Source organism: Petaurus breviceps, unplaced genomic scaffold (assembly GCF_028583685.1).
Source record: "Petaurus breviceps papuanus isolate PSGF00001 unplaced genomic scaffold, PetGlider_PUasm1.0 90763, whole genome shotgun sequence".
Taxonomy (NCBI): domain Eukaryota; kingdom Metazoa; phylum Chordata; class Mammalia; order Diprotodontia; family Petauridae; genus Petaurus; species Petaurus breviceps.
The window spans coordinates 2,392,384-2,418,472 of record NW_027187340.1 but is presented as its reverse complement, the minus strand read 5'-3'; the positions used below and the strand labels follow the sequence as shown (position 1 = coordinate 2,418,472).

Here is a 26,089-nt window from a genome sequence, read left to right as displayed (position 1 = left end):
TCTCTCTCTCTCTCTCTCTCTCTCTCTCTCTCTCTCTCTCTCTCTCTTTCTCTCTCTCTCCCTCTCTTGCTCTCGCTCTGTCTCCCTCTCTCCCTCCCTTCTCCAAAGACCAGTATAAAAATGATTTGGTCAATGTTTGTAAAGTACTGCACATATAAGAAGCCAGGTTCCCTTCTTTTTCTTGTGGATACTTCTGGGTAATTTGGGTAGTGGTTAATTTTTTGGTTGTGGGGGTTTTTTGGGTAGGAGGGAGAAAGGGAAGTCTAGACCTGTAATGTAACTGATGTGGGGAAGGAAAGGTGGGGAACTCCCTATGTGGAAACTCCCACTACTGAGAGAGATGCAATTTAGAGTCAAAAATTGCTTGTGGGTATTGAGAGGTTAGGTCACTTACTTGTGTCAAACTTGAACCCTGGTCTTCTTGAGTCTCAGGCCAAGCTTCTATCCACTATTCCACGCTCCCTCTCTGAATTATTAGATAGCCCTTTTTGATTTAGAGCATGCCAGAAGGCCAACCATACCCTTAAATTCAAGAGGTGAAGAAAATGTATTTTGATTTTGAGTGTTTACCCAAACTCCCTGTCTGTCCCCAGGTTCATTTCCCTCTATGGTTCTGATTTTTCTTTCCTTGTCTTCATATAGTTCTGAGTATCTGAGTCCACTTTGCCTACCCTACTGTCCTATTAGACCATTTGCAACTTGGGGAAAGGTTGTTCCTGATAGGGACATTTTAATAGAGAAACAGATTCCCTTCATCCAACTTTGTTCCTTCTCTCACTCTTAATCTGCCACTGTCCAACTAAACTCTCCCTGTCCTTTTTTTTTTCTTCAGAATGGTTTTTCTTAGAAATTAAACCTGGTAGTGATCTAGCTGACAGAGAAATATTTTCCAGACATATGTAGTAAGTTTTTACCTTAATGTTCACAGAAGAACAATGGGAACCCCTCCTAAGTGTTTTCTGGAAAAATGTTCTTTACTCTCTCCAACTAAAAGATCACTGGGGAATAATCCTGAAATAGCCTCTTAACAGAGACAACAGACATGTTTATTTCTGAGGCCTTAATGAAGAGTCTTTTGAATGACATCTTCCTAATTATTTACTTCAAAAAGAATGTTTGACTTTCTCTGGATACTTTTGAAATTGCTGCAAAGATGGAAAAAAAACAAAACAACCCTCTTTTGTTCTCAGACTTTCCATGGCTCCCACTTCCCACAGAATAGAGTCAAACTCCTTAGTGTATCATTCAAGGCCCTCCTTTCTTTGGACCTTATTGCCCTTCACATCCTGGATGTATGTACTTGTGTTCCCTTACATCACAGCCTTTCTTCCTGTTGAAATTCTATCCATAATTCAATACTCATGCCTAATACCATCTGTTTCATGAAGCCTTCTCTGAAGCTTCTCTGTCAGAAATTTTCTCCCTCCTCTGTGTTCCAATAGCTCTTTTTACCATCTTATAGTGCTTATCATATTCAGTCACACATTATGGTTATTTTTGTAGATGCCTTATCTCCCCTATTAGACTATGTTTTGTGGGGAGCAGGGTACATGCCTTATTTAGTTTTGAATTCCCTATAGCATTCAGTAGGTACTCAATAAAGTTTAGTTGAATTGAATTAAATCAGAGCCTTCTCTATCTTAGCACCCCTTTTTAAGTATTTAAACTAATTCAATCTTTTTTTTTTTGGAGGAGGGAAGACAAGGTAATTGGGGCTAAGTGACTTGCCCAAGGTCACACAGCTAATAAGTGTCATGTGTCTGAGGCCAGATTTGAACTCAGATCCTCCTGATTCCAGGGCTGGTGCTCTATTCACTGCACCACCTAGCTGCCCCCAATTTTCTTTTAAGAAGATGTGACTAATATGGAAATATGTTTTGCATGACTGCATGTATATAACCTATCTCAGGGAGGGAGGGAGAGAATTTGGAACTCAAAATTTTTTAAATGAATTTTAAAAATTATTTTACATGTAATTAGAAAAAACAAAATATTCAAAAAAAGAAAAAACTGTTTTGGACATTTTATCAATAACTTAGATATGGCCACAGATGGCATAGGGCTAGGAGGGATAGCTGACTCACTGGGTGACAGCATCAGGATACAAAAAGATCACAGTGGGTAATGATATTGTATCAAATTTAATAATGAATCTTGATAGTTATACTCTTGATGTATACAACTTCACAAATGAAATGACAAAACAATAAAAAAAAATCAGCTTCACAACTTCAAAATGGGTAAGGCATGGCTCAATCACAGTTTATCTGAAGAAGATCTAGTGGATTTAATGGAACACAAACTCATCATGTGTTAGCAAGGAACATGACAGACTAAAAAGTTGGTGCCATGGTAGTTTGCAATAAGAGAAGTATAATGGGGGGGGGGGGGCGGCCAGGTGGTGCAGTGAATGGAGCATCAGCCCTGAAGTCAGGAGGACCTGAGTTCAAATCTGGCCTCAGACACTTAACACAAAAACTAGCCGTGTGACCTTGGGCAAGTCACTTAAACCCCAGTGCCCTCTAAAAAGCAAAAAAAAAAAAAGAAGAAGAAGAAAAGTATAATGCCTGGGACCAGAACAGTAATGAATGATCCCTTCCTACCCTGAGTATTGTGTTTGGTTCTGAGTATCACATTTTAGGAAATGACAACCTGGAGAGTATCCAAAGGAGTGTACCTAGGATAATGAAGAGCCTAGAGGTAGTGGTTATTGGGAATCATTTTAAGGGATTGGGTATATTTAGCCTGGAGCAGCTAAGTGGCTTATTGAGGGAGTGATGGGCCTGGAGTCAGAAATACTCATCTCCCTAAATTCAAATCTGGCCTCAGACCCTTGCTAATTGTGACGTCCTGGGCAAGTCACTTAACCCTGTATGCCTCAGTTTCCTCATTTATAAAATGAGATGGTTGGCAATCTACTCCAGTATCTTTGCCAAGAAAACACTGAATGGCATAACAAAGAATCAGATACAGCTAGAAATGACTGAACAAAAAGCAAAGATTTAGGGAAAATATAAAAGCTGCCTTCAATATATAAAGGACTGTCATTCAGACCTCTGCTTGGTCCCAGAGAACAGAACTGGAAGCAATGAATGGAAGTCACAAGAGACAGATTTAGGATGCTCTCTAGGGAAAGTTCCTAATAACTAGAGATATCCAAAAGTAGAAAAGACTTCTGGGTTTCCTCTTATTAGAAGCAGTCATGAAAAGGAAGAAAGGAATAACATTTATAAGGTACCGTGCTGGGCACTGTGCTAAGTAATTTATGAATATTATCTCCTTTGAGGTAGGTGCTATTATTATCCCCTTTTTACAGTTAAGGAAATAGAGACAGAAGTTAAATGACTTGCTCAGGGTCACACAGTAAATAAAGGTCTGAGGTTGGATTTGAACTCAGGTTCTTCTGACTCCAGGCCCTCTATCTATTGGCTACCTAGCTGCCTTGTGCCACGAGCACTTACTTGTTAGGTATCTTGTAAAGGTACTTACATAGATTAAACTAAGTGATTTTTGAAGTTCCTTCCTCTTGAGATTCTCTTTGTATGGGGAAGGGAGAAAGGTGAGAATCAGGAAACTTTACTATATAGAAATGTCTCATTGTTTTCTTGTTGGTTTTAAAGGAATTAACTTTGAACTGTACTTTGGAATGAACTTTGCAACTCTTAGAAACCAGTATTGAAGGTATTGATTTTAAGTCTTGCTGGAAGCCTTTCTACCCTTTTCAAAAGTAAATTAATAGACCTGGTCCCTGCCCTTTGGGAGATGACAATCTCAAACAAACAACTTTTACCCAGACAGAAATGCAAATATAAAAGTGTCTCTGTGTAATTATGCCAACATTAATTAATGTATTCGTATGGGATTTTATTGTCTGCTTTGTGACTAGGAAGGTACCATCTCATTACCCTCCAAAGCAAGGTCACCATCTACTCCCTACTCCCTTGGACAGTCTCCTTCCTGTCCATGATGTGTAGCCCTGTGGGGAATATGGTCACACCGGAATAATGACAGCCTTATCCTGTGGGAGCTGAAGACAGCATAGCTTCCAGGTAACCAAATTGTTGCAGAAATGGCATAGTAATATGATTTCACCCTCCCTACCTGCCCATCTACTTCAACAGTCTTGGATTGAGCTCCTTTTCCAAGGTGTTCAGACCTGTTTCATGCCTATGCTAGGCGTATTGGACTCTCCCATGATATATCATTCATTAAGATGAAGAAGACTGATCAGGGATGGCTAGCCAGCCTCCACAGAGCAGGCCAGTCTAAATCCCATAATTCCAGATCACTAGGCAGAGATTTCAGGGCACAGTCAGCTTCTGCTGCTCCCTCCCTCCTCGTCTTTCTCAAAAAGTACAAAGCATACTTATTACCTTATGGCTCGCCATGCCCTGCTTCCCCACTGAAGAGATGATTGGACTAGACAGAGTGCAGTATTCAGGTGACCTCCCTTTTACTTCTCCATGTACATGAATCCTTCAGGAGGGTCTAAGTTCAAGGATCATGGGCTGCTAGATTCAGAGCTGGGAAGAACATTAGAGGTAATATGGTTTGGATCTTTCCTCTTGTAAGGACTGCCTTCTTTTTGTCTTTGTATTCCCAGCACCTAACTTAGTGCCTGGCACATAGCAGATGCTTATTGGATAATTTTAAGCAAAATGAAGTGAATTAATTGGACAGAACATCAACGATTTTAAAAGTTAGCATTTGGAATCAGAATCCCAATGAGGGGTAAGGTGAATGGGATTTTGCCCAACTACTGAAGTGGAGGACATGTAGAAGGCATACTTCCACCTCAAAGAGGACTCATTATTAGCCTTGTACCACACTGTCCTCTGCCAACCACACACCATCACCACCACCACCCCACCACCTCTCTTGCCCACTCTGAATCACCACCTCCCAAGGGTCCCATCACTGCAGGTCTCCTTTACCTGGGCTCACTTCCCACACTCCACTGAAGTTGGGATGGGGATTTATTCACTGTACTGCAGGTTTCAGGCTGTGTCTTCTCCAGTGCCCTTGCACCCAGCCAAAGAAGACTCTTCCTCCAGCTCCTCCTGAAATGAATTTGCTCCAGGCACCAGAATTCCTAGTTATAACTCTGTTCTTCATGCACAAGCAATGAGTTGTTTGTTTCATTCTCTTTAAAAATATGTAAACATTTACCATCTTATTACTTTTCTAAAAGCAGCTAGGTGGTACAGTGGATAGAGCACTGGAGTTGGACTCCAAAGGGCCAAGTTCAAATCTGTATTAGCAATGCAGTATTCGCAATGCCTACAGTAACTATAAATATGCTGATATGGTTATTAATCACAAAATGTAACAAACAGGCTCTCTACATGGGGGACATAAGTAGAACATTTATCCCACAAGTGGGATTCACAAGCTCTGGGTTTTAACACTTAACCTGAAAACCAAGCCAATACAAAAGGATCTTTAAATTCCATTTCCTACCTGAAATGCGACCCTGGGCAAGTAATTTAGCCTCTATTTGCCTTAGTTTCCTCATCTATAAATGGGGATAATAATAGCACCTACCTCCCAGAGTTATTGTGAGGATCAAATGAGTTGATATTTTTAAGTGTTTTGTAAAACTTACAATGCTATATAAATGCTAGCTATTATTCTTACTCAGAATTTTTCAAGTCCCTTGAGGCATATTTTAAAAGCTCTCAACATAGGTATCTTCTTACTGGCTTTTGGTAGACTCTCTCCTGTGCAGTAAACATCTTAACACTGTTCAACTTTATTGCCACACAAACAGGAAAGAGGTAACCAAGCCTTAAGTTGATAGTATAAAGATATAGATAATATCTTTTAGGGTCAAATATATTTGACTTCTCAAAAAAAAATGAGATGGCATGTTCTGTTTTCTTCAGTTTTTTTTCCATTTATAGTAGGACTAGGGTTACATAGATTTCAAGAAAATCTGTTCCTCATGCAGTGATGCACGATGGTGTTCTCCATGAACCAGACACTTTTGATGAGCTCATCTGGATCTTGTCACTTTTTATTACAACTCATTCTTTATAACTTTTAGTCAAGTAAACATGGTTCTTGCTATGGGTACTTCCCTACCCTGAAAGGGGGCAACTGTGGCATGCTGCCTATAATCTTCTTCCTCTGGGTATCCTCCAGCATAACTCATGTGTCCCTCCCCCCAGCACCTCTTATGTCACTCCCATGCTACCCAGAAGAAGGTCACTTCCTGGGAGGAGAGAAGATGAGGAGAAAGCTTCCTCACTTACACAGAGATAGGGCTCACAATCATAGTTTTTGAGCTAAAAAGGAAACTTGAAAGATATCTTGGAATCACAGAAATTGAGTTGGAATCTTGTACCATCTTGAACAAGTAACATAACTTTCCTGGTGCTCAGTTTCCTCATCTGTAAAACGGGACTAGATTTTCCTCTAAGTTTTCTTCCAGCCCTAATATTAGGATAAAAAAATCACTATAATCCTCTTGCCGAATGCAGTCCTCTCATTTTATAAATAATGAAGATGAGACCCAACAAAGTTAAATGACTTGCCCAAAGTCACACAGGTAGTAAATGGCAGAGCCAGGATTCAAACCCAGGGCCTTTGACCACTGAACCACACTCCCACTATTCCTTTAACCTTGAGATGGGTGTGGGTGCATAATCAGAGTAGAACCTGTTCAAGGAACATTCTTATCTTCTGGTCTGAGGGCTTGTTTTTGAATACAATCTTTAGCCTTTTACAATTTTTGAAAGAGCTCAAGCTAAGTCTCATGGACTAGCAGGGCTTTAATTTTGATATTGGAAGGTTTCATTCCTTTAAACTTAGCAATCTTGGCTTTGTCTCAGCATGGTGAGTTTTTTTTTTTTCTTGTCTGTCCACATACAATAAACAAAGAAGTGTGTAATTAGCTAAATCTAGCCTAATACCCACCTAACACCCACCATTATACATTAAATCTCTCACATGACTTCCTTCATAGGGTTAAGTTTTAAATGCTACATTTCAAAACAGTACTATATAGAGTTCACCTACATACGAGTGTCCAGGGAGCCCAAAATATTTGCTTTTTGAAATTATTGCAATTAGGAAGCTATTCTTGGCACCATTGTGCAGAAAGTAGATACTTTACTGTTGAAATGGTTACCACATAACAATCTACTTCACCATTCATGAGAGCAGTGTGACCTCGAGAGAATCGCTGCCTGTCTTTAGGGCTTAGGTTTCTCACCTGTAAAATGAGGGGATTGGAGATGACCTCGGAGGTCCCTGCCAGATTTAAATCTATGATGTTTCAGTTGTTGTTCAGTCATTTCAGTCAATCTGACTCTTTGTGACCCCATTTGAGGTTTTCTTGGAAAAGAAACTGGAGTGATTTACCATTTCCTTCTCCAGCTCATTTTACAGATGAGGAAACTGAGGCAAACAGGGTTAAGTGATTTGCCCAGAATCACACAGCTGGTAAGTATCTGAGTCCAAATTTCATCTTAGAAACATGAGTCTTCCTGACTCCAGAGGCATTCTGTGCACTGGATTTCATAGCTACCCTTTTTGTTACTAGCAAATATGCAGCAAGACAAGACTGTAGAAATTGAGGAAACTGGTTGTGCTTCCTCATTTTACAAATTATCATGCTAATATACACTTCCAATTCTTTTTGTCTCTTTAACTAAGTTAGTCATATCCTAGGATTAGCATTGTATGTCAGCTCTTTCTACACTGACCCAGCATCATCCTGGTGTAAGCCAAAACGTGTGGGTGTTGCGGCAGGAATAGGGGTTGATGAGGGAAAGGAGAACACGTAGTAAAGTATAATGAAGCTGTTACTTGGTTACTATTTCATTTCGTCCAGTTATGAAACTCCTAACTGAAGATCCCTAGAAAGAGTGAGCCTGTGCCAGGAGTTCTTCACCCGGGACCCTCAGATCCCCAAAAAGCCCACAGATAGATTTCAGGGAAGAGGCCTGTAAACCTGGATGGGAAAAAATATATATCTTTATTTCAATTCAATTGATTTCCTTTATGATCCTGTATATTTTATTTTGTGTGTTTAAAAACATTCTGAGAAGCAATCTATAGACTTTATCAGACATTTGCAGGGTTCTGTGGCACAAAAAAAGTGAACAGCCCTGGCCAATCTAAAATCTGCCTTCCGTTCCTCATTGAGACAGAGAAGTGGCACTGTGTTTAGGAAGCCAAGATGTTTGTCGCTGTTGTTCAGTTGTTTTTCATTCATGTCCAACTCTTCATAACCCCACTTGGGGTTTTTTTTGGCAAAGATACTAGAGTGGTTTGCCATTTCCTTCTTCAGCTCTTTTACAGCTGAGGAAACTGAGGCAAACAGGGTTAAGTGACTTGCCCAGGGTCACACAGTTTGTAAGTGTCTGAGGCCAGATTTGAACTCAGGTAGATGAGTCTTCCTGACTCTGGGCCCAGCACTCCATCCTCTGAGCCAGCTAGCTGCCCTAAGATGCCAATATGAGTGGAATGCAAACTCAGTCATATCCTACCAAGCTGGAAAAGTTTCAAGTTGGGGTCCAGTGATGGATCTTCATCTGAGGAACAACACACACACACACAAATTCTGAAAGGTTTCTTTTCACAAGATTGACCATTGGATGAAGGGTTTCTTGTGTGTGTGGTGTGTGTGTGTGTGTAATTGTTTTTCCCCCCATATGCAGACCATCTACTAAGTCCTACAGGAGTTGGAATATGGATGAGTGGAGGATGTACTTAATCCAATGAAATCACAGATCATCTGAATTACTGAGTAAAAAGAGTGAGCCAAGGGCTGTGGCATATGTGTAAAGATTGATTTAGCACATACCTGACTAAAACAGTCAATGTGGGAAACCAAGTCCAACTGACAAAGTGGTCCCTACGTCTCATATGCTCCACTTGCCCCAGATAATGCAGCCTCTGCTTACTAATCTGCAGCTGCCAAACTGCACTGCTCTGAAGAGGAAATGGAAAGAACAGGGGTGATCCTGCCATGGCTGACTTGAGTTTCCATTCATGAGGTGAATGTACTTTGCTTAGAGACTGTGCCATTAGTTGGCCTCCTCTGTGATGAGTTAAACAGATGTTAGTGGTGAGATCTGAAACTTAAAATAAAAATTCAAATTGAAAGATGCTTTCATTGGCAAATGTCTTAGAACCAAGGAAAAGAACAGAGAATCAAAGTAATTAGTTATAAGTATCAAAAATGATTAGTAGGAGAGAATGGTGTAGGTTTCATAGACACATAGAATGCTGTAGAGTTGGAAATAGAATGTAAGCTCCTTGAAGACAGGGGCTGTTATTGTTTTCTTTACATCCTCGGCACCTAGCACAGTGCTTAATCAATGTGTTGCTTGAAATTAATTGAATAGGAAAGGTCCGTCTACTTGGGGGATAGACAATATTAAGGCAAGGGTAGTCTGAAGAAAATTATGAAATATTAGAAAATGAAAACCAGGCAAGGAAAATGGACAAATTGAGGCTTAAAATGAACAAATGGTGAATTGGGAGTTGTTCCAAATCACTCTAAAATGTTTACTTCTGCACGCCCTCTTTATAGTCTACCATCATGAAGTCCAGTCCCTTTAGACTACAGATGAAGAAAATGTGACTCATGAAGGGGATTACTTAAAGTCATACAACTAGATAGGAGGAGAACCAGAAATAGACCCCAAATTTCTCGACTTTTTGGCCACTCTTCTTTTCCTGAATCCATCACTTGATGGTTTCTTGTAAGTCCTGATAGCTATGAAAAGAAGTAGGATCAGGTTATTATAAAGAAAGAACAACTTGGATTATAAATTTGAGAGAACAAAGTGAGATTTGGGAGTGGGGTGGGAAGAAAGGTGGCAGGAAATTTGGGGTATAAACAGAAATAAGGAGCTGGTACCCTGGAGGGAACCTATAGCAGAAAACTAAAGCTAGGTGGGGCCCAGTGAACTAGCTGAGGCAAAGAGTGAACCAAACCGTAAAAAGTGAAGAGGGAGGATAGGTGATGAAAATGGTAAGGTCTGTTCTGTATCACTCTAAAATGTTTACTTATGCATGCCTCCCTTTATGGTCTGCCACTAAAAATAGAAAAGTGAAATTAGCATTTTTGCTGAGTGCCTCAGAGTCAAGAGAAGGGACCCACTAGAAAAAGGAAGGAAGTGGACAGTAACCTTGAGTCCATATTTATGTGGAAGAAGGGCAAGCAGGCAGATGAAGAGGAAAACATATAAATAACTCATTACAATTTTGAAAAATAAGATTTTTTAAAGCAGAATACTGTATTGTTCATTCACAAGTTATTTATCTGGCAGAGAAATATCTGTTCCTTGAGAGTCTTGAGCTGTCTGTATCCATGATCAATTTTTAATCAACATAAATGGTGTCATAAATTATACATGACAAAATAGCATAAAGGATTGCACAATGAAGGATAAATAATTTAAATGATTAAAAACTGTTAGGCGGTCATAGTACTGAAATGTGGGAACTATATTAGAAATCTCTAATTAGAGATTGGAATAGGGTGTAAAAGAAGAGATATTATGATTGGCACGGTGGAAAGATCATTGGATTTGCAACAGGAGGGACCTGGATTCAAATCTCAGTTCTGTCCATTTCTGCCTTTGTGACCTTGGACAAGTCCCTTATCCTCTGAGGCTCTCAGTTCCTTCATCTACTAAATTAAGAATATTAGACTTGATGAACTTTAAGGTACCTACCAACTAAAAAAACCGAATATACTAAGTGAGGTTTGAACACATGGGCCTAATTTTTCCCCTTGCTTTATCTCTCTTACTTTCTCTAGGAATTGAGTGCTTACTCAAGTGATGAGCCACCCCTATAGGGTCTGGAATCAAATCCTGTTCTCAAAGTGTCTACAAAAACTCTGTTGTTCTATAAATATGGGGGATTCCTTGCCCTTCACAATCTAAGTCTTTGTAGCAGCAAGCACCCAGGCGTCCTCAGGGTTTGCTGCTACCACAGGTTCTTGGATCTGCTTTGATAAAGGAAAGCAACTCAAAATGGGTTAACAAGCTTACTTTAATCAGTCAGACATATATCGTTTACCTTGTTCAGGGGAAAAAGGTCAGCACCCCGAACTTCAAGAAGTATACAGGCAGAATTATCAAGACAGAAACAGATCAAGTAGACAGCTTTCCAAACTGTCCAGCCATTACATCCATACCCAGTCAACATCTGGGTTTCCACATCTGGGTTTTTCAAAGCCGGGGGACTCTCAACAACGGCTTCCCATAATTCAGATCAAATCACAGAACACTTTTCAAAGTGAGTCCCAAAACAGAGCTACACATCAGGGCTTATATAGCCTTCTCCTGGCTCAGAGAATGTAACAACCTTATTGACTCACTGGCCAATCAAGAAGTATCTACTGAAAAACAAGCCTCCCACCCCCATGTTTCAGGTGCACTTTAGCCTAGGGGCAGGGAAGATCTTCCAAATTTGCATTCCCATTACAGTCTTGTACCATGTTTTCTCAGGGAAGATAACATGAATGATCTCAGTGCCTTCTTCTACTGTCTCTGATCTGCACTGTCATGATCTCCATCCCCAAATTTCCATTTATAACTGTCACACAGCCAGAAGCACGGCCAGTTGGAAGCTAAGTCCAGCAAAAATGTGTCTATATTCATACTCCCACCCCTGATCTCATGAGGTAATAGTCACAAGGATTATATTACACTGCTTGGTATACACCCTAAGGAGGTCATTGATAAAAAAGAAAGACCCCATCTACACCAAAATATTTATAGCAGCACTTTTTTGTGGTAACAGAGGGAAAAAGTATGAACCTATCAACTGAAGAGTGGCCCAACATGTTGTTATATATGAATGTGGTGGAATTTTGCTGTTCTCCTAGAAAAGACAAAAATTATGACTACAGAGAAGCATGGAAGGTCTACATGAACTGATGCTAAGTGAAGTAAGCAGTTAGGAAAATAATATACATGATAACTACAACAGTGTAAATGAAAGGAACAATTATGAAGCAACTGAAAATGAATGTTGCAGAATTACAAAGAAAAAGCTTGACTCCAAAAAAAAATTTAAGAAGACATCTCCCTCAACTCCTTTGCATAGGTGGTATGGGGGTCTATATGTGTGAAAAATTGCATGTATTATCATATTTTTATATACTAGTTGGTTTTGCACATTTTGCCCCCATTTTTGTTTGTTCTTTTTTTTAAAAAAATCTGATTGTGGGACAAACAGCCGTCGCTATGATTTGTGTGAACTTGGGGGACACCTATCATATCGTCATTCTGATTGATACTAAGCACTTGAATTCTAAACACCCTGCACCCCATCAAGAATTATGTCACTGCTAAGAGGCATGATGAAAAGAAGAAACAGAAAATAAATTAAGTCAAAGTCAATTAACTGCTTTAAATCCTTTCCTTTAATCAAGTTTATTTTTCATCCAGGGAGAGCAGCGGGAGAATCAGTACATTTATTGCACTAGATACTGTGTTAAGTGAGCACTTCCCATACTTCATAATTTATTTGACTAGAAGGATTGGGTAGAGATTTAAAATGTTATATTGAATGAGGCCTATTGTTTTCACATTGTCATTTCCTGGTCTACTTCCCCACTGAACCACCTCTACAAAGAAAAACAGTTAAGTAAAAGCTACCAACGAAGGGATATTAACTGCCAGTGTAGACAACATTCCACTCCCACATTCCCGGCCTCTGTACTGACAGGAGGGAACTGTGTTTCATCATTTGTTCTCTCCAAGACCAAAATTAGTCATCATAATTAATCTGAGTTCAGCTACCTTTTAGTATAATTTTCATCAACATCATTCTATTCATTGTGCATATTTTCTCCTGTTTCTGCTTTCTTTACTCCGCATCAGTTCAGATCTTATGTTTCTCTGAATTCTTCATATTTGGTACTATTTATGGTACAGTGATACTCCATTTTATTCATATATAGCAATTTGTTCAGTCATTTCCCAATAATTGGCCATCCATTTTCTTTCCAAAAAGTACTACTATGAATATTTTTATATCCGCAGGACTTTTCTTTCTCTCTTTGACCTGTGCAGCCCATAGTGGAATGACTGGGCCAAAGTTTATGAATTGTTTGGTGAGTTTTCTCACATTATTTTCCAAAACAATTAGACCAATTCACAGCTCCACCAAGAGTGTATTAATGAGTTCATCATTCCTCAGACTCTCCTATACTATTTCCATCTTTTATTTTCTTTGCCATTTTAGGTGTGTGAAGTGAAACCTCAGAGTTATTTTTATCCTTAGTTTTCTTATTATTAATGCTTTGAAACATTTTTCATATGGTTATTGCTTGTTTGCTTTTGATTACTTAACTAGTGAGGGGAGAGAGAGAGTGTGTGTGTGTGTGAGAGAGAGAGAGAGAATATATATTATATTTATTATATCACTATTGTCATACATAAACATTATTAATACATTATATATATATGTATATTAGACATCAGATAGATGCAGACTTTTATGTTGGGTAGTTTTTAATTCTTTCATTTAATTTCTCAGTTTCACCAAGGATGAATACTAGTTATTTTCCTGTGCCCATTTCTTAGGATATTGTGAAGATGAATTATAGACTGTTAAAACCCCAAAAGCACTTAAACTTTTGAAGAAGACCTGCTATCCAAACAAAGCCTTATTATATATATATGATATCTCAGTCACAGCCTCCAGGGGCTGCAGTTTCTTCATCAGTAGAGAAACTAAAATGAGGCAGACTAAATTCTAAGGTCACTTCTAACTCTAGCCCTTGTGTGTGTGTGTGTGTGTGTGTGTGTGTGTGTGCAAATATGTATGCCTCATTCTAAACCTCTAGCCTTTCGCCTCTCAACTGAGAGGTGGGAGGCAGGCTTCACCCTCCGACTTCTGACATCCCAATTGGTCACTGCACTGACCAGAGTTCTGAAGTCTTTTGTTATTTTCTTTTACATCATTGCAATCATTATATTAATTTTTCTCCTAGTTCGTATTTTGCTCTTTTCATATAAGTCTTCCCAAATTCCTCTGAATTTTTTATGTCATTTCTTAAGGCATAATAATATTAATATGATCATATATTTGGACTTGGAAAGGACCTTAGAAGTTCTAGCTTGCCCTAACCCTCCATTTTACAGATAAGGAGACTGAGGTAGATAGAGGTTAAATGAGTTGTCCAGGTCACATAACTAGTGTTATATGAGTCAGGATTAGGACCTAAATATCCCTGATTCCAAATCCAGCATGCTATCCACTATGCTATGCAATATTTCTATTCCATTATATTCACATACAGTTGATTCAACTATTCCCCAATTGTTGGACACCATTGATAATTATGTTTTGGGGTTTTGTTTTTTTATTTTTGCTTTTCGGAGGGGGAAGGTAGGGCAGTTGGGGTTAAGTGACTTGCCCAAGGTCACACAGCTAGTTTTGTGTTAAGTGTCTGAGGCCAGACCCTAACTTAGGTCCTCCTGACTCCAGGGCCAGTGCTCTATTCACTGTGCCACCTAGCCACTCTGATAATTATGTTTTTAACATGCATGTGAATTGATGTGACTGTCTTTGGATATTGGAGTTCCAGTGAGTCACAAGTTCAGGAATAAGGTGGGTTAGTAAAAGCATTGAGCAAGTCTAGATTGGGAAACCAAGCAGAAGTGGAGTTCACTCCCACCCATTAGGCTGCCCACCCCATAAAGAAGTATTCAGTACCAGCTTCCCAACACATAAAAAGATGCTTCAGTAGGCAATGCCTATCAAACAGAACACCTTTGTATAGACTTTCCAGGTGAAGTGTTGGTTTCCTTCCAACAGAATAATTATGGTTCTCAATCAGATTGGGCACTTAGCCCAGACATTTCCTCCTCAAGAGTCATCCTCAGGCATGGCTAAGCAGAGGTAAGGACGTTGGCTCAGCTATGAGGCAATATAGGATACTTTCATTTCTGGAAGACTTCCCAGTCTGTTTGGGTTCCTGTCTTTGTTTTTAGGATGCTGCCAGCAGGTGTACTGTATGTGCCGATAACCAAATAGAAAACTGAACCAATAAAGGCAGTTTTTAGGCCTTTATCATTTAGTAGGTTGGCAAGCAGAAGTTGGCATTAGAATTTTGGCAAAGCAAAAAGTCCAGACAGCCAACCGAATGCACCCACCAGAGCATGTGCCTCTGGGCAAAGAGATGTTTCTCTCTCTTCCGCACCATCACAAGGCATATACTTAACAGAGATCACACCCTGAAATAGTGCTAATTTTGAAAAATGAATCTTTCAAAACAAATCTATCCTCTATTATCTACAATAGATCAATATAGTATGTTCTATTTCAAAGCAATATTTTGTGCTATGTAATACACAATGACCTATTTGTTAAGCCGTATGATATTTTTTTATGTCCAGGATTTTTTTTATATCTGGAATCACAGCTATCATGCCTAATGGGTTTCTGTGCTCCCTTTTTGCCACTACAGCTCATCATGTTCTGGTGCCAGCAGGAGAATAACCTCAGAAGTACTCTCTAGACTTATGCTCCTCTCTGAGGCCAGAGCTGCATTTCTCATTTGTTGATGTAAGTGCTGACAAAAGGCAAAGTACAAACTTTAACATCTTAGCAAAAAGAGCCCAGTGAGCAATTTAACTTAACAGGGTAATAGAGTTTTCCAAAATGTATCATGAGGGCAGGGAGAATCATATTTCCTTCAAGTTACAATTAATGTAGTCAACTGAAGCATGGAAACGGGATGCAATACAAAGGCAGCCATTAAGCCAATTCCAAGTGGGCCTAAAACAAGGATTCTTAATCTTCTTTGTGTCATGGACCCCTTTGGAATTCAGGTGAAGTCTGTGAGCTCAAAATAATGTTTTTAAATGCATCAAATACACAGGATTAAAAAAGAAACCAATTATATTGAGTAGTTATCAAAATATTAATTTTAAAAATTCACAGATCCCAGGTTAAAAACTCCAGGCTAAGGTAACAATTCCTAAGATTGTATCTGTTTTGGTGCAATGTAATCTATTTTTATGTTCAATATTATGGAAGGACAGATTTAAATTGAATAATAGGAGATCATAAGATCCATCTAGAGCTGAAAGTGACCTTTAGAGATCTTCTAATCCAAGCCCCTCTTTTTACAGGTGATTGATCATATGAGACGCAGGCAGGTGAATGACTTGCTCAAGATAATGCATCTAAGAAAGGACTAGAAACAGGATTTGAACCCAGCGCTCTTCCCATTACACTCTAACAGCACATTGTGCTTGCTCATGAATCTAGCTTAAATTGAATTTCATTTGCAAAAAAATTTTGTAGACTACTCCAAATTTAGTGGTATTTAGACACAAATTGTGTTCTCCTCTGATTCACCTATTAGTTGAAATTTTTTCATCTAAGAAACTCAAAACTGGTGATACAATTCAGTCTTACCCCATAGGCAGTAATTTCCCAAAACCCACATAAGGAAAGGAGGAGGCAATCAAGGTAATAATTGTAGTCAGCTTATCTTGGTACTCTGTTAAATCTGATGTCTTTATTGTTGCTGTTGTTCATTTGTTTTCTGTTGTTTCTGGCTCTTTGTGATCCCATTTGCAGTTTTCTTGGCAAAGATACTGGAGTGATTTGCCATTTCTTTCTCATTTTACAGATGAGGAAACTGAGGCAAATAGAACTAAGTGTCTGAAGCAGGATTTGAACTCAGGAAGATGAGTCTTCCTGACTTCTGACCCAGCACTCTATCCACTGTACCACCTGGCTTCCCCAGATCTGATCCTTTATAACCTTGCAAATCATCAGTGTCAAGGAACCAGACTGCCACAAAAGTTAATATGCAGTTGTGCCAAAAAATGAAGAGTCAGATTTCAACAGATATTTATATTTATATTATTAGGCACAGAGACATATAGTTGTCTAGGTCCTCCATGAGTATAAATTAGTCCTTAGTAGTAAATTAGACACTGGGGATCTTGATAACTCTTTCAGAACCATTAGGGTAATATTTAGAGGTGTGCAGTTAATAATTTAGTTAAATAATACCCTTGTTTGTAAAAGGCTTTAATTCTCTTCCCCAAGGACCTAGCTTATTTCCAGAGGCAAATTGCATGCAGGGTGGAGTTAGCTGAATGAGTTGAGCAAAGAAGAGACAAATGACAGACAAGCTGACATAAAATACAACTTGAATTTTCCCTCAATGATTACTTAACCAATAATTGAATCTTGAAAGATTTCTTGCATAAAATGTTTGACTTGCTTCCTAAAAAAGAATTTGATTCAGTAGTCCTATTTCTCACCATCTGTACATCCAAAGCCACAATCCAGGAACAAATGGGACAATGGGGGTCCCTTGGGTTTAGTGAGACATGTTCCCATTCATGCCTTTTCACTCACTGCCCTCCAATAAATGAGCTGCATCAAAAGAAAACTAGCCAACAGAGAAATAGCCCTGGATTTTGAAAAGAAAACTAAAATTGGATTTAGTCGACACCTGGGTTTTAATCCTCTCTCTGGCTCTTGCTCACTACATAACCATGAGCAAGTCATGTATTTTCTTTGGGCCTCACTTTCCTCATCTGTAAGATGGGAATAATAATATCCACAGAGGACATTTCCCAAGGCTGTTATGAAGAGCAAGTGAGAAAAACCTTAAAGAGTTATGTAAATGTCAGCTATTAATTTTTTCAAATAAAAAGATGCTTAGGGGTGGCTAGGTGGTTCAGTGAATAGAGCACCAGCCCTGGAGTCAGGAGGACCTGAGCTCAAATCCGGCCTCAGACAATTAACACATACTGGCTGTGTGACCTTGGGCAAGTCACTTAACCCCAATTGCCCTCCAAAAATAAAAAAATTAAAAGGTGCATTTGTAGCTGACTGAAATGGCTCAGGTATAGTACCATGCCAATAAGGGTAGCAACAACAACAAACAATTAATTAAGCTGGCACTTACTATGTGCCAGCCATTGGGCTAAGTGATTTATTATTTCCTTTGATCCTCACAACCCTGTGAGGTAGGTGCTGTTAACATCCCCATTTTATAGAAGAGAGAACTGAGGCAAACAGAGGTTAAGTGACTTACCCAAGGTCACACAGCTAGTTAAGTGTCTGAGGCCAGATTTAAATTCAGGTCTTCCTAACTTCAGGTCTGGCACTCTATCTACTGCTCAACCTTACTAAGAGGAAGTAAAATTTTATTAAGATAATAGGTAAGGAATGAATTATATATTCCCTTGGTCACAGTTGTATAGGGATGAAATAATTAGGGTGAATAGGAAATCTCTGCTATGTAGGATATGGGAGTAACAGTTGCTAATATTCTTGAGACACCACACCTACCACTGCCTTCTATCCACATTTCTTCCCCATGCCTGTGATGATCTTTTCTTATTAAACCTTTCTTGCATTATTACAGTTTAATCCAGGGGTGGGGAACCTGCAGCCTCGAGGCCACGTGTGGTCTTCTAGGTCCTCCTTGTGCGGCCTTTTGACCAAGTCCAAATTCTACAGAACAAATCCTTTTATTAAGGGGTTTGTTCTGTGTAGTTTGGATTCAGTCAAAGGGCTGCACTTGAGGACCTAGAGGGTCCTTAGACTAGGCACCTAAAAGAAAAGTAAATTATTATGCAAGAAGAGTGAGAATGAAAGGGAATTAAAGATTGCACTGTTCACAAGTTGGGTTCTCTGCTCGTGGGCATTTCTAGAAGCTAGCATCTGTGCATGGCAAGGCTTTTTGCCCAGACCCTCCCCATTTCTGCATTTTCCTTACTGTTGAGGGCATGACATCTACCATATATATATCTTGTATGTATCTGTTTATTTACATGTTATCTGATCCACTAGAATATTACTTCCCCTGCCCTCACCCTCTCCCCACTCCCCAGAAGGGGCCATGCTTTGCCTTTCTCTATGTCCCCAGTACTAACTTAGTATAAGACTTGGTACTCAGCCGACTCCTAATAAATGCTTGTTGATTGACTCATCTGCTATGTCAGGGTTGTTATCTAGCCCAAACTACCCAAAGTAGGAAATCCTTCTAAAACACGCCAGAGGAGTGGTCGTTTAGCCTTCTTTCTAAAACATGAATGTCTACAAATCCTCATGTAACTTTGGAAACAGCTTTCTCTGCGAGCCCCTCATCAATGCTCTTTGACCGTCAGAGTGACACTTCATATGTTCCTTAAGAGATTTAAGAAGCAAAAGGAGACTTAGAGGTCACCAAATCTAATTTTATAAATAAGAAAACTGGCTCAAAGGGGTACAATGACCCGTCCAAGGTCAAACAGGTAATAGAGGCATGATTCACTTCCAGGGCTTTTGACTCAGAATCTAGACTTCATTCTTCTATGACATTCTGTTTCTCTGCCTCATATAAATAGAATTTACTATCCCACTTTCCTGCCACTATTTTAATCAAGGCATGAGGTAGATATGTGGAAGGAATGCATTAATAATAATAATAACAATGGGGGCGGCCAGGTGGTACAGTAAGAGCACTGGCCCCGGCGTCGGGAGACCCGGGATCAGTTCCAGCCTCAGATACTTGGCACCTACACAAAATAACTGGCCATGTAATGTTGAGCAAGTTACTTAACCCCAATTGCTTAAAAAATAATAATAATGCATCAATAATAATAATAACTAATATGTATGCAGCACTTCAAGATCTACAGAATACTTTACAAATATTATGTCATTTGATCCTCACAAAAACACTGGGAATTAAGTGCTATCGTTATCCCCATTTCACAGATGAAGAAATTGAGGCAGACAGAGGTGACTTGCTTAGGGTGACATCTCAGAAGTGTCTGAGGTCAGACTTGACTTTGGGTCTTCCTGACCAGGTTAAGTGCTCTGTTCACTTCACCACATAAGGCACATTATTTCCTTCAGGCCCTGTGACCACCTTGTGCCAAGGAGCCTCTGGCTTGCAGAACTCCTTGTTTTAGACTTCTTGGGTTTTGCTTTGATTTTTTTTCAAGTAATTATCACAAAATTCTCTGCTTTTCAACAATAGAGCAAGCTCTTGACCTCATCATCTTCCCTTCAGTTTCTCTGAGGCTCAGAAATGTTGTGTGTGGAGTCTGCAGCAATGCAGAAAAGCCTCCAGCATGACATAATGCTCCAAAATTTCCCCCAGGGTAAGTGGAGTAACAATTATTCAGGCTTCCAGTTGACCCCCATTTTGAAGCACTGAGAGCCAAGGGTGTGCCTCTCCAGAATTCTTTTGCAAATATCTTGTACATGATGTGTATGAGTTTTCTAAAAATCATTAATTTCCATTAAGGTCAAACAGAAAAACTCTTTTACGGTCATCTTCCCTTTGAATTGTATGTTATAAAACAGGGATCTACATAAAATAAGTATGCTCAGAACCTAATCACCAAGCTGGAGGTTATTGCCTTCTTTCCCTCTCTCTCTCTGTCTCTCTTTCACACACACACACACACACACACACACACACACACACACATATCCATCTCCTGATTTGCTTGGATTCCCAGCAGGGAGCTCTGAAAAGTCCTTCAGGTTGCTGCTGTCCCCATACATACATGTGTATATATGTGCACACACGTATACCTACATACCCCACACCCACCAATCTCTCAAGGACTTTACTGCCAATTTTTCCTATCTCCAGTAATATAAAAGTTTTGTGGAAATGCAAAGAATATCCTTAGTAAAATCTTGAGGACTCCTATTTCTAACTATACTGTTGCTAATATTTTGTTAGGCAGTTTGGCATGATTATCATAAGCTCTGCAGCAGGGCTGGCCTCATGATTCTCAATCCAAATTCTTTATGTAGTCCTTTTTGGGGGTAGTGTGCTCACATTCCTTGACTCATCCTGTTGAACAGCTAACTAAATCTGTCCCTTGACTCAAGAAGAAGGTTGCAGGATACAGTAGAAAGCATTCTGTCTCTTGTAGCTACACAATTCTCTCCTGCCACCATGGTGCAGGTCCTCATTACCTCATGCATGGACTATCAAAACAGCTTGTTGGGCTCCCTGCCTCTCCCACTCCGGTTCATTCTCCACCTTAGCTGCCAAAATAATCTTCCTAAAACCCAATTCTGACCATATAACCTTTATATTCAATCAAATGATTCCTTGTTACACCCAGGATCAAATATAAAATCCTGTCTGGTTTTTAAGACCCTTTATAACCTGGCACCTTCCTAACTTTCCTACAATGTCCCCTCTGTGTACTCTCTGATCCAGTGACACCATCCTCCTTGCTATTCTTCTTCTCCCAACTCTGGACATTTTTACTGGTTATTCTCCATGCCTGGAACTTTCTTCTTCTACTTTTCTGCCTCCTGGCTTCCCTTGCTTCTTTCAAGTTCTAGATAAAAATCACCTTTAAAAAGCCTTTTCCTGCCTCCCTTAATGCTGGTGCATTCCCTCTGAGGTTACTTCCAAGTTTTTCTGTAACTATGTTGTTTGCACATAGTTGCTTGCATGTTCCCTCCCCCCATTAGATTATGAGCTCCTTGAGAGCAGGGACTGACTGGGTTTTTTTGTCTTTTTTTTTTTCCCAATCCCCATTGCTTAGCACACATAGCAGGAATTTTTTAAATGCTTATTGACTTGATTTGACTAGACTTGCTGGCTCTGGACTTGAAAGACCAGGTTCAAATCTTTATTTTACTACTGACTTGTGTGTGCTTGGGCAGTCACTTAATCTCTCCGGGTCTCAGTTCCTTTATCTGCAAAATGTGGAGGTTGAACTAAGCAGATTCTTAACTCCCCTCTAGCTCTAAATCAGTGAGTCATTGGGATACAGAATTGTTCTTATTGGCCAAGGGTTATGGAGGAAGATGTACTCAAATGCAAGTATAATGAGTGTGAAACTACCCTACCATTCTAGCCCTCCTGCAGAATGGGCTTTACACAATGGACATTGCACATCTCCTTTACACCTACATTGCTGGGGTCATGGGACTCAGGGGAATGTTCCCTGGGGCTTTCCTATCTTGCTTTGGTCATTAGACTATCAGTTTCCTTTTGTGCTCAGCCAACTAAAAATCCACTATAACTAAATTCACTACTACTCTGTTTCCCTCTTCCTCCACCTCCTTCACCCCCCTGCCAATTCCCAAGGGAATAAATGAATGGAGATGGGCAGCATGCCTCTTCCACAACATTGCCAAGTCTTATTCATTCTCAGTCCAAAAGAAAAGAAATTGTTTCATGGCTATTGTAGAATACAACATTGTATTGGCCAAAATAATGAGCTGGTCACTCTTGATAATCACAAAAACTCTGACTTCACCAATTGGCAAGGTGTTCTCCCATGCAGGTCCATCTTTTTTTTTGCTAAGATAGGTTTATGTATTCTATTTTTCATAGTGATTTTTTTTAAGCATGAAGAGGCTGGTTGTGATTGCCTTTAAGGACTAATTATATGTTGTGCTTCTGCCTGAGTGAGAACTACCTTTAACTTTTCCAGTAAGAGCCCCACCACACTGTTCTAATCACTTCAGCAGATGGAAAAGAAATATAGAACCTGTCTTCAAGAAATGTATAGTCTTTGTGGGGAACCAGGTGATATATTCCCAGAAACAATAGAGAAACAGAAGAACATAACAATAAAATGGTCAGTTGTATGTCCAGAAAGTAAAAGCAAGCTTCTCTTATTCAAGACATTCCTTCCCCCAAAAAGATTCTTAAATAGATAGTTTGAAAGCACTTTGGAGGACATCTAGTGAGTTCAATATCCTTATTTTACAGATAAGGAAACTGAGACCCAAAAAGATAAAGTGACTGGTACAAAGTCACATGTCAGAGGGAGGACTGGGCTTCTGACTAGAGGTAGTATGGCAAGGGTGCTGAATTTGGAATCCAGAAGACCTTAGTTCAAATCCTTCTTGCACTTATTAGATGTGTGGTCATGGGCAAGTCAATTAACTTCTCTGAGTCTCATTTTCCTCATCTGTAAAAGAACTAGATTAGCTTCAATACTGGAGGCAGCTAAAGGACACAGTGGAAAGTGCTGGGCCTGGAGTCAGGAAGATCTGAGTTCAAATGTGGCCTCAGACACTTTCTAGCTGTGTAATCCTGGGTTTACACATTGAACACATTACACGTTAACTTTTCCAGTAAGAACCCCCAATACTGTTCTAGTCATTTCATCAGATGGAAGAGAAATATAAAGCCTGCCTTCAAGAAGTTTGTAGCCTTTGTGGGGAGCCAGGACATATGTTCCCAGAAACAATAAGGAAACAGAAGAACTGTCATTAAACCATGCCTACATGAGTTTTCTCAACTGTAGAACAAGGATGATAATAGCACCTAATTCCCAGGGCTGTTGTGAGGATCAAATGAGATATTTGTAAAGCACCCATCATCGTGCCCAGAACACAGTAAGTGCTTAATAAATGCTTCTTGTCTTTACTTCGCCTACCAGATCTAATGAAGGATCTTAAATACAACACTGTCCCATGTACCCCAGGATACCTCCCTGATGCTAGATGTGACAAGAGCATGATAAATATTTCAGTGAATTTGGGGGGCGGCTAGGTGGTGCAGTGAATAGAGTACCAGCCCTGGAGTCAGGAGGACCTGAGTTCAAATCCAGCCTCAAACACAACCCAAAAACTAGCTGTGTGACCTTGGGCAAGTCACTTAACCCCAACTGCCCTCCAAAAAAAAGAAAAAATTTTTCAGTGTAGATTTTCCCAGAAGGGGTGAGAGGAATGTATTGTTTATAGCAGCCAAGTTCTGCCTAATGGGTATCATTGGTGTATATTTTGTATATATTTGATATATATATATATATACACATAATATATATTATATTCACATATATACATAGTATGTGTGTGTATGTATGTATATTATCCTTGGTCTGTATGTGAAATGTGGGTACTATGATATAGTAGCCCAGCTCACTGTGGCTCTCCAAATGATTTCTAAAGATATATGTCATCAAAAATAACTGTGGAGGTCAGAAGGATTGAGGAGACTGACCACAGGGACTGGATGGACCCACCCTGCCACACTCTCCTCTGGTTAATTGTTCCTCTTAGACAAGTCCCATGTGATGTTTTGTTTCTAATAAACATTCTTACTAACCAGCAAATGATATTTTGCTTCACACCAAGAAGATAAAAATAACATCTTTGCATCAGGGTCAACCTGAAATTTCCCCATCATATTACTGCAATGTCTCAGGGTCTTGAAGAAAAGAGGCAATAAAACCTAAGATCAATCAAATGGTGAATTTAACTAAAAAAAACTTTGTTTTTCCTTTCAATTATCAGTTTTTAAGATATGATGGGCACTGTTAGAGTAAAGTTTGAGTAGGTCTGGTTGTAGGCAAAAAGTTGTAGTTTCTTAGTGTTTAAAATATGAAATATTTTAACAATGAAATAAAGTTTCTTTTCTTTTTTTTCTTCATTACAAGGGACAATTCTCTGGGTAGAGGAGGGGGTGGCAAGGTTGACGTAAAAACAAAAAAATCAATAAAAGTGATAGTAGTGGGGTTTTTAAGGAGCAAAATATAATAAAAAATATGAATATTGCTTCGGGTACACATGGGTGAGTTTTGTAGGGAAATAAATATTTTCTCAGGCCAGTAGGCTTTTCTTTTTACTATCTTTTCAAGACTGAATGACTAAATCAACAAGATGCCAGGTTAAGGACTTTGAGGGAAAATTACAAGGCATTTTCTTAGAGCCTATAAAAATCCCACACAAGGCATAGCTTAAATGTAACAGATGTAACTATTTAGTGAGAAAAATGTTCTGAGGCAGTTTAACCCATAATGCAATACTTTATTGTAAATATATTCATGTGGCGCCTTCATTTACTTATTTATATAGAACAAATGTTTTGTTAAGCACCTTTATGTTAACATAAGCAAAGCTCTCCATTCCCATTTCCCATCTATGTATCTTTGTGCTCCATCCCAGGAGTACACATTCATCCCTTACAGTCTCTGGCTTCCTTTGGCCCGTGTGCTGCCTCCTACAGAAAGACTTTTCTCATCTAGGTAGTACCTACCCTCTGACTCTTCAAATTAATAAATGTATGTATATGTATATATGTGTGTATATGTATACATGTGTACATGCATATATGTGTGTGCATATATATGTATATACAGTCAAATGTAATCTCCTTGAGGGCAAGATTCTTTGTTCTTACCTCTTTATATCCCCAACACATAGCCTATGTCCTAGTAGATACTTAAGAAATATTTTTTGGACTGGATTGGATTTTATTTCCTACTGTGGGGAATAAAAAAGCAAATAAAGCAGGACAAATCCCTCTATTTTAGTGAGAAGATAACATTTTAATATGTTTTCAGTATTTCAGGAGGTCTGGGTTATCACTGATATTGATATTGATATCAATATTCCCTCAACCGATGGAGATTGAAAATCCTCCACTTTAGAAAATGGTCTCACATTGTGCAGTGACTGACTTTGATAGACTTAGTTCTTCTCAGCAATGCAAGGACCTAAAATAACTCCAAAAGACTCATGATGGAAAATAACATCCAGATCCAGAGAAAGAACTATGGAGTCTGAATGCAAATTGAAACATCCTATTTGCTCTCTTTTTTTGTTTTGGTTTGGTTTGGTTTGGCTTTTCTATTTCATGGTTCCTCCCATTTGTTTTAATTCTTCTATACAACATGAATAATGTTAAAATATATTTTAAAAGAATATATATGTAGAGCCTATATCAGATTGCATGCCATCTTGGGGAGGGGGGAGGGAAGGGAGGCAGAGAAAATTTAAAACTTATGGAATTGAATGTTGAAAACTAAAAGTAAATCAATTAATTTGTAAAAAAAAAAATGATCTTCAAAAAAGTTGACCAAAAAATTTAATCACCTAGTAGTCAGCCTTCCTATGGTTACCACAGGATGGTAGAAAAAGTACTAATTTTGAAGTTAAAAGACCTGGGCTCAAATCAGGCTCTACCTCCTCTCTTTTTTTTCTTTTTTTTGGGGAGGACAATTGGAATTTAGTGACTTGCCCAAGATCACACGGCTAGTAAGTGTTAAGTTTCGGAGGCTGGATTTGAACTCAGGTCCTCCTGATTTCAGGGCCAGTGCTCTATTCACTGAGTCACCTTGGCTCTGCCTCTTTTTACTGGTGTGATCTGGAG

At 39.2% G+C, this 26,089-nt stretch overlaps 1 protein-coding gene across 8 annotated transcripts in view; it reads left to right on the top strand.

Annotated features, from left to right (window-relative positions):
* WIPF1 (WAS/WASL interacting protein family member 1) overlaps window positions 1-26,089 on the top strand; it is a 169,795-nt gene that overhangs the window by 41,904 nt on the left and 101,802 nt on the right. Inside the window, exons 1-2 of one of the 8 annotated variants that reach the window (XM_069068438.1) lie at window positions 2,631-4,049; window positions 15,449-15,546. The exons of 5 other annotated variants lie outside the window; for them this stretch is intronic. The gene's annotated coding sequence lies outside the window, so the exon portion shown is untranslated. Of the gene's footprint in view, window positions 1-2,630; window positions 4,050-13,056; window positions 13,088-15,448; window positions 15,547-26,089 lie in introns of those variants that run through there. 2 more of the 8 variants (XM_069068439.1, XM_069068435.1) reach the window with 2 other exon arrangements.